This window comes from Hibiscus syriacus, unplaced genomic scaffold (assembly GCF_006381635.1).
Source record: "Hibiscus syriacus cultivar Baekdansim isolate YM2019G1 unplaced genomic scaffold, ASM638163v2 tig00113722_pilon, whole genome shotgun sequence".
Taxonomy (NCBI): domain Eukaryota; kingdom Viridiplantae; phylum Streptophyta; class Magnoliopsida; order Malvales; family Malvaceae; genus Hibiscus; species Hibiscus syriacus.
In genome coordinates this window covers 1,017,565-1,024,530 of record NW_024063469.1, presented here as the reverse complement: position 1 = coordinate 1,024,530, position 6,966 = coordinate 1,017,565, and positions in this window count along the sequence as shown.

Genomic DNA, 6,966 nt, shown 5'->3' with positions numbered 1-6,966 from the left:
TTTAAAACAAAATACGTTAATTTACATAAAAGAGACCACAAAATACAAACTCGATCAGAGTGCTCATAATTAACGACTTATTACATGCCGACACTCTATACACAACAAAATACCTACTTTTCCGATTACTTCTGATCTGATCTTCTAGTAATAATAATGTCCTTGCTACTTCTATTCTTGCTCTTCTCGTTTCTTGGTACCTACGTGTAAATCACTTACACGCTAAGTCATAGACTTAGTATGTAATAAATAAACATGTAACAGTAGATTCATGATTCTGCTTTCTTACCATTTGATCATGATATTTCAATATGCATGTATATATTTCATATGACATATATAACCAAGTCATGCACACATGAAACTTACCTTCTTGCATCACTTTCACTTTAATTTATATTTCAATTGCCCATGTATATTGTTGTTGAGAACAAAGGTATGTGAGTACAATGAGGTTGTGCACTAATGTTGTCACCACAACTCGTATAAATTCCCTCATGGGCATCGAACATTTGTTCAGTATTCGTCCCGAAAGATTGCTATATATGTCCCGTAGGACCACTACGTCCCGAAGGACTACAATACCCTCGACTCTTGGCATGCCAACTATACCTATATCTCTCTCGTATCATATACTAAGGGCATTTACGATGAATACATTTCTCATCACTTGTTCTTTCTTTTCTGTCACATACCACATGTATGTGTAACCATGTATTTCATAGCATATCACATGTATCACGTATTGCATATTCATATGTCATTTCATATATTCACATAGCTTATCTCATTTCACATTGGTCATGTCTCATAGCATATATCACATATGTATATAATCATGTATATCATATCATATATCTTATGTTTTATGCTCTTATGTCTATACATATCATATAACATATATAATAACCTATACCCATTTCATGTATTCATGCACATATAAGAATCACAAATCAAATAACATTTTAGGAGTCACTTCTTACCATAGTAACTCCATCACTAGCTCATCGCAAGCCAATGTTCGTTCAATAATATAAGTACAATTAAAATTGCACTCACCTTAGCCTTGTTTGCTTTGATTCGATCCTAATCCTTTGATTATTCCGGAATTTGTTTAGACTCAATATCTACATAAATATAACATTTCAAAATAACTATCAGAAGCCTAAACTTTAAACTTGATGTTAACAACTTAAACCAAATTAAAGAACCAAATTTCATTTTTCATTTAGGGGGGAATCGATACCCCTTGAACATACTGGAATTTTTCGTTCAAGAGGGGGAATCGATTCCCATTCATAGGGTATCGGTTCCCTCTACCCATAAATTGTATTTTAAGCCCGAAAATCATCAATTCTTCATTCAATTCTTCTATTTTAAACCCCTACCATGTCATTAAACCTAACCACCATTACTTAAACCAACTTATATCCATGAAAACCATCCATAACCTCAAAATCCTATCCCTCATATGTAAATCAAGAATCATACTCAAATTTCAGTATGTTCTAAATATAATTCTAACACTTCATATTCCTTAATTAGCATGATGACAAGTCAAATTTAACTTTAAATTCAACTTATCAACTCTTTTCCATAACCTCATATAAAAACCAGTTTTCTTTAATTTCTTATAACTTCTTCATCTTTTGATTATAAGACAACTTAAGCTTTCCTTAAGCTTAGTTATCATCTAATGATCAAAACCTAACCTTTAATTTAACAAATAACTAACAAATCAGAAAACTCACCTCATGCTTCAAGCCTCACGTATGAAGAACAAAGAGGAGAAGATAACTCTGGAGAATTTTCTCTTCTTCCACGTGTATCTCTCTAAATAGAGAGATGAAAGTATCTTTTAAGCTAAATTACCATACTATCCTTTTAATTATTTAATATTCACCACTTAATCCAACTGAAATATTCATATTTAAATCAACAAATTCTGAAACTTTACAATAAAGTCACTAACCCGTAGTTTGGGATGTTACATAATTCATCCAAATCGAATGAGTTAAAGGTTACCTTAGAATCTTCCCCGATAGCCATCAAGTACAAGTTTGCAACTTCTTGTTCCTCTTCATCGGAACCTTCTTCATCGCTCCATGTAGCTACATGAGCCTTGTGCTTCTTTTTGGATTGACCCTTTTTCTTCAATTGTGGGCAATCATATTTGACATGCCCCAGCTTTTTGCATTCATAACAAATGATTGAGTCTTTCTCTTTCGATTCAGTTTTGAAGCTTTCATGACGTTTGAATTTTCTTCCTCGGTTGGGCATCATCAACTTTCTGAATCATTTGGCAAATAATGCCATTTCCTCGTCATCATCATCGTCATTCGAATCACTCTCATCTTTTGTGGATTTGAGAGCAACTCCAATATTTTTCTTCTTCTCCTTCTCCTTTGGTGTCTCATCAATCTTATCGAGGTCCAACTCATCTTCAAGCATCATTTCATGAGTGAGGAGGGAACCGATTAGCTCTTCAAGAGTTAAGGACGTTAGGTCCTTAGACTCGATGATTGTCGTCTTCTTTGATTGCCACGATTTTCAAAGGGAGTAGACTAACTTCCTCACAAGCTTTTCATTTGAAATGATCTCTCCATATGATTTAATACCATTAACAATCATTGAAAATCTATCCGTCATAGCTTTGATATCTTCATTTGGTTTCATCCTGAAATTTTCATAGCTATGCGTTAGAATACTAATTTTAGTTTTTTTACCTCATCGGTACCTTCATGAGTGACTTGAAGTTTGTCCCATATTTCTTTGGCGGTTGTACAAGATGAAACTCTTCCGTATTCATCTGGTCCAAGAGCATAAAATATGATATGGATGGCTTTAGAGTTGAGCTGGAACATTCTTGTCTCTCCTTCACTCCACAATCTTAGATGAGTGAGAGGCTTGATATATCCTTCTTCTACGACATTTCATGCTCCCATGTCACTTGCTTGAATGAAGTACATCATCCTATTTTTCCAATAGGCATAGTTAGCCCCATTGAAGAAATGAGGCTTGTTGACGGGCATCGAATCGAGACCGGAGTCGAAGTTTGAAGTAGAGGCCATTGATGACTTTGATTATCGATGTAACTCTTCCCGAATCGACTCAAGAGGCGATTAAACCTTCAAATGAGTTAGGCTTTGATACCAATTGTTGAGTTAATCGCTCGATGGAATCGGCCAATAGGGGGTGAATTGGCAATTAAAATTTTGGTGGAAGCTTTTGCAGAAAATTGAAAAGATTTGCACAGCAATTTAGAGTGGTTCGACTTTCTCAACCAAAGTCTACGTCCACTACCTTAGCTATCCACACTAAGGATTTTCCAACAAATTCACTAATTTGTTCTTTCTTTTGAGGCCAAAGAGATAACCTTACAACACCCTCAAGAATATACCCCAATTCTTGAGAACACTCTTTCTCAAAGAGAAGATTACAAATTTGCAAACTTACAAGGAAATCCTCACAAGATAGATTGTTTGCACAATTCTAGAACAAAGAAAAGAACACTCAAAAATGAATATAATTGAGTACAAGAAGTGTTCTTGAAAGCAAAATGAATATTTAATGAAAAATAGGCTTGAATTGCTCAAACAATGAGTTTGATGCTTTCTCTTTGATTCTCTCTTGATTCTAGTTGCTTGTTGTTTCTTGTTGTTGAACAATGGCTTCTAAGCTTGTTTAAATACACCTTCAAATGATTTTGAACGTTGGGGATGATTAGTGGAGTCAAAAGAGCTGTTTAAGTGTGAAAACAATTAATTAAAGCAGTTGGGAGCGTCAGTGCATCGATGCATACCCATGGTGCATCAGTGTAAAATTCAAATATTTTGACCGTTGGACCCTTAATGCATCGGTGCACTAAGAGTGCATCGATGGATCAAGTGCATTCGATGTTTCAAAATAGCCAGAGTGCATCGATGCATGGCTGGTGCATCAATACATCAAATGCATTCGATGTTCTCATAAAATCCTCAGTGCATCGGTGCATGGTGTGTGCATCGATGCATGAAATGCATTCGATGTTCAATTTAATTCATGGTGCATCGATGCATGGATTGGTGCATCGGTGCATCACTCTGAAAATTGATTTTAGGCTTGATTTTGGTTCAAAATACTTTGTGAAAATTGTTTCAAAAATATATTAAGTATAAAACACAATTTTACACATTTAGTAAGGTTTGAATTTGATCTTAAAAGACTTGGAGTAATAATTTGATATTCGATTAATTGAATCGAATATACTTAGAAAATCATTTGTAAAATCTTAAAATTCATTTAAACTAATTTGTTATGTCGAAACATAAAAATGTTTTCAATAGTTATATGTGGTCATTCGGGATATATATGTAATCTTTTGGAACATATATGCGGTTCTTCGGGACACATATTTGGTCATTTGAAATATATATGTGATCCTTAAGGAATGGTCCTTCGGGACATATATGTGATCCTTCGGGACATTTATGTGGTCCTTCGGGACATATATGTGGTCATTCGGGATAAATTCAATGTGGCCCTAGTGGGAATTTATACGAGCTGCGGTGACAACATATGTGCACAACCTCTATGTACTCACATATCTTTAGTTATCAGAAGTGTACATGGGCTATTAAAAGACATAGTATAAATAAAGCGTATGTGATGTTATGTGTGTTCATTGATGCAATGTATTATATGCTTTGTATAAATGATAAGTATAAGATTATATGATAAATGAGATTAATGGAAATGATAAGATTATTGATGTTGATAAGGATAATATATGTGTATATATGCATTTTGTTATATGTAATGTTATATGAGTGGTATGACATGATGATATGAAATGTTTTGTATTGTTAAGTAATTAAGTTTCCAGTATACGTTTTATTATGCCTTACTAAGTCAATGACTTAGCATGTGAGTATTTCACACGTAGGTTCTGAGAAGATGAAAAGGGATAGAAGACAGACAAGACAGGTCAGCTTCTCATTTCCAATAATCATATCAGAAAAGAATTGAATTATATGTATTTTATAATATTGATTTTAGTTGGCATGTAAATAAAGATTTAGTAGAATACGCTCTGATCAGTTTTGTAAAACTATATGATTGTATTCAATATAAGTTATTCAATTTTCAATGTAAACTTGAATTGTCAGGTATTTTGTAAAAGAAAACGGTTTGAAAAGTTAATGTGACACTACGGACTCGTATCCGAGTCGGGTACGGGTTGGGGTGTTACATTATTATTTTTAAATAAAAATATTATATTTATTAAAAACCTTGTTTTTTCCTAAAATTATATAAAAAAAACCCCGAATCCCTACAAATCCTAAATTCCTAACCCTAACCTCCCTCCATGGCCGCCATCGTCGACGCCGCCCTTGCCATCTCCCTGGTCAACCGTCGTCTCCCTTGTCGTCATGCCCGTCGTTGGATCGTTTGGGTGTCACAAATTCAGGGGTTTGAGTTCGTCGAAAATGTGATTTTGTATCGCAATTTTGTCGTTTCCTTCGCCGAAGATGTGGCATTTTATGGACGGTTTTGATTTGTTATCAGGAGAGGTTCTGGTGGAGGCTTGATTGACGTCAAACAATATTAGTTGACGTAGGTTTAGGGATTGAAGTTGAAGTTTTCAAAGTTTTGAGTTTTTTTAAGTTTTTCAAAAATTTTAGGTTTTTTTTAATAAATAAATATGTATTTTTTTTATTTTAAATAACTATTTAATTATAAGAACTTGACATATATCATTTAAAGATGAAATTTAACGTCAATTACGACCCAGATACCTAAAATGATAACATTTGTAATATTAGCATGGCTATCAAAATCGGACCGGACCGGTCGGTTGAACCGTGAACCGGTGGCATGTTTGGTCCGGTTACCTCACAAAACCAGTATGTACTCACCAAAAGGCTCCATGATTTTGAATGTCAAATTACCTCTATTATTTATAGAAGTAAGTTGGGATGCTCTTATATGTTTCTTAGTCATGTAGGATTGTTTTTAAAAAAAAAAATTAAACCAAATAACATCATTTGTTATGATCTTTTTAAGCCCCAATTTTATTTTTTTTATTATAGTTATATAATTATATTTATTATTTAATATGTTTTACCTTAAATATTATATTGTAGTTGATTTGAATCATTTTGTTTCACTTGATTTTATGGTTTTTAATTTATATATGTCATGACTTGTGATATTTTTATACCTTTTAATATTGTAAACTTAAAAAATGTGTTACATATATATTAATATTGCTTTGAATATTATGTAAAATTAAAAAAAAATTATTTTATATAAAATCCGGTTCAACCGCGGTTGAACCCGGTTGAACCAGTGAACCATTACCTTCACATGTTTTATGTCCGGTCCGGTTTTAAAAACATTTGTAATATTAGACACCTAGATGATTAAAAAATTTAAATCACCTTTTTAAAAATAATATAATTTAAATAGTTATTTTATAATTAAGCATTAGAAAAACGTTAGGGGAAATGGTGAGGGTGGGCGGAAGGGCGCACAAAATAACAGTAAAAACAGGTAAGACCATCACGTGGCAATATGTGTTGAATATGGACGGACTAACCAAGGGTCTCAACGACGTTGTTATCGAAGGTGGTGACGGCCGCGACGGCGAATACGAGACACGAGATGAACGCTCCAGATCCAGTTGGGCGCAGGTGGTATTAACAATTTGATTAATTTAACATAATTATCAAAGACTTGTTAAAATAATGATGCACAAGACACCTTTGATAACAGTTCCGATAAGGACTGGGCTTCCATGCGAGAGGTTTAAGGTAGGAATAATCACTCGTGTATTTGGTTGAGTCGAATTAAGTGAAAGAATTTTGAGTGGAGTTCATATTTTTTTTATCTTTTGAAAATTTTAAGTTCAATCGAGTTTTGAGTTTATGTTCAAATTTAATTGTAATTGTTTATATATTATGGTATGAATTTATTTAAATTTAA